Raw genomic sequence first — 2,899 nt, 5'->3', positions numbered from 1 at the left:
TTACCAAATGGCACTCCCAAAAGGCTCTGTCAGTCTGCAGTGGGTGTGGCAGCACCACATACTTTTCAAGGTGCTTTCTCAGGAGATCCTCATACAGCCCTGTATGATAGGGCAGATGTGACCGCACACATTTTGGAAGCCAAGAGAGCTCAAGGGCAAAGAGGTACAAAAAAGTACCCCCAGGTAAGTGAATGAAGTGAACTGCCACAGAAAGATCTGTGTTTGATAAAACAAATCCTGAAGGACAATTAACAAAACAAAGTGACTATGGTAGCTGCTCTGAAGCGCTTCTTTTTGAAAGTAATTAGATCTTGGGGACAACTGTCTATTAAGTGTTTGGCCGTAAAACCATGTCATCACTATATAGGAGAGCACTTACCTTTCTGTTTTCTGTCCTCAGAGCAGACTTGGAGAGTCAGGAGTTCAGCTCAATCCAAGATTCCAGAATGGTTAAGTGACTTGGCAAAGGCCACTCAGTGAGTTAGTGGCCAAGTCAGGACTGGAAGTCAGGTCTCCCCACTCCTGGAAGACTATGTTTTGTGACAAACAATGTCCTTCTCAGAGACAGCTGGGTTGTCACCATGAATAGTATCATTCAGTCCTTTACAGTTTTATAGACTAGAGCAAAGACCTGGGATCTTGTTGAAAAGGGAAATTCTAAATTCTGATCCAGTTGGTCTGAGATAGGGCCTCAGAGTCCGCATTTCTACCAAATTTCCAGCTGATGTCTAGCATTCAGACCACTCTGAGTCACAAGCAGCTAGGGAATGGCTCAGATAAAGACAAGGCAAATGACCTAGATAAAGACAGGGCTTATAGACAAATTGTATAGCATCTAAATGTTGGTGACTGGAAAGGGAGTTTCTGGTATTTATGAGTCTTAAAATAAAGGTCTTGTCCTTTTTCCATCAGAAACCCTCTGACAGGAAGCAACCTCAATAGGCTGAAGGAAGGCCTGGGGCTGTGTTGGCCAAGTGATGTTCAGACCCACCCATCAAGAGCACAGTAAGTCCCTTTGTTCTGAGGAAGCAGCAGGCGCAAGTCGGCCAGAATAAAAGCCACTTTGTTTTACATTCCAAAGGCGTTCCCAGTGTCTAGCACAGTCCTCATTAACTACCTGGAGAATTACCAACTTCTCAAATTCCTCGCTGGGATGAGAGACTCCTTCCACTGCCTTTCACCAAACCTTATGACACCTGGATGATAGAAAAGCTGCACTTGATGAGAGAAGAGGAAACAGAGCCTGGGTATAGAAACAGAAGAGCTTTGGCCTGTGAGATTTCAAAATCACAGGCATGGCTTACCCTCTTGCAAGTAGAGGCAAAAGATGTTAGCGTTATTGGCAGTCCTGGGCATGGAGCTTTGGGATTGCAATAATAACGGTTTTTAAGGCATGGGGAGTAGGCGAGGGGTACATGGAGGGGTGAGGGGCGGTGTGCAGCCTAGTCCAACCACGGGGCTAGGGAAGCAGCACTGTGAATGCTGGCTGTTTAGTTTTTCTTCCACATAAACTGCTCCCTTAATAGCATTCGTACTACAACACAACAGTTTCCAGTAAATACGCTAACTGCATGGAGGTGGCAGAACAAGGTGAGGCTCAGATGGTGCTTATTTCGTCTATTCTCGTTGCAGTCCCACTTGGCTGAGAAGCCCTGACGTCCAACATCCTCTGGGTCGGCTTGGCCACCCTTTCAAAGATGTGTAGGAAGGGGCCGTGCACACAGCGCTTCTCCCAGATCAGACCCGGAGCGGGGGGGGGGGGGGGGCTTGCACTTGTTCGTGCTCCTGTTTCTGTCAGCAAAGTTCTCACTGAACTCAGTGAGGCACAATTCAACATCTTCAGCCATGGAGAAGCTGCTCCAGGGGTCCTCCTCCTTTTCTTTCAAGGCCATCCGGCTGGCAGAGAAAATCTTGACGTAGGCCACATCAGGCAAGGGATAGTGGAGCCGGTCTACACAACTTGGAAGATAGTCTCCACTCTTCACATTTCCACGTGCTCGCATGGAGCACACGGAGGAGGAAACAGCACTCCTGCCAGTGAGGCCAAAAAATCTATTCACCAACATTCTTGTCGCTGCGATGGGAGTGGCTGCTCAAGCCGCCATCTTCGCCCCCTGTGCGCAGCCGCAATCGGAAGAGCGCTGTCTCTTTAAGACTTGGAACCAGCAAGTGCTGGCATTAAAACTAGCATAACGGGATCACAGCGAAGCATCTTAGAGGTTACAGAATCCTAGCATTTAAAAGTCATGCTCCGTGGAGTTCTAAAGATTCTATGTGAGCATGTTTCAAGGACTGCTGTTTTCTGTGACGTATTATGGGATGTGGGGCTAGTCCTTCCCCCTCATTTTAGCATCACTTTGTATCTATGTTCTACACTGAGATTCTGAATATTATTTATTTTTGTAGAGGGTTGTGTATTTAAAAATTCTTTTTTAACTTCTTCACTTGACAGGAAAGGAAGGTGACCAAAGCGGGTTCATGACATAACACTATGGTCTTCACCTCCCCCCTCCCCCGCCCAGTGGTGCCATGTTATTGTAAACAACGGGACTCAGAAAACCTGGCCGGGTTCTTTTCTTTCCGAGAGGCCCATTTATTTTTCTCCAGTTCTCCAGTTCCCAAAACCCAAACTAGTACCCAGATTTATATTTCATGTACACCATGGTCTGGAAATACGACTGACCTGAGTTGTGATGGATAGGGTTGTCTGTGTGTGTCATACCTGCCCATCTAACTGGAATTCCCACCATGGGTTGGGCCAGCAGTTTTCAAATGAACTCAGGTGTCAGTGCACCTGTGGAACACCAGAAATTATCGACTTACTTAATTCCATCAGACAAACAAGAAGCCACTCTGCCAGCAGAAAAGCCAGCTGGTAAAGCACACAGAATAACTTTGT

The 2,899-nt window shown here is 46.9% G+C and overlaps 1 pseudogene; it reads right to left on the bottom strand.

The window, feature by feature from the left end:
• Positions 1 to 1,597: 1,597 nt before the first annotated feature.
• On the bottom strand, positions 1,598 to 2,066 carry LOC122899276 (annotated as a pseudogene).
• Positions 2,067 to 2,899: the final 833 nt, after the last annotated feature.

Source organism: Neovison vison, chromosome 2 (genome assembly GCF_020171115.1).
Source record: "Neovison vison isolate M4711 chromosome 2, ASM_NN_V1, whole genome shotgun sequence".
Lineage (NCBI taxonomy): Eukaryota > Metazoa > Chordata > Mammalia > Carnivora > Mustelidae > Neogale > Neogale vison.
This window is presented reverse-complemented; position numbering and strand designations above follow the sequence as displayed.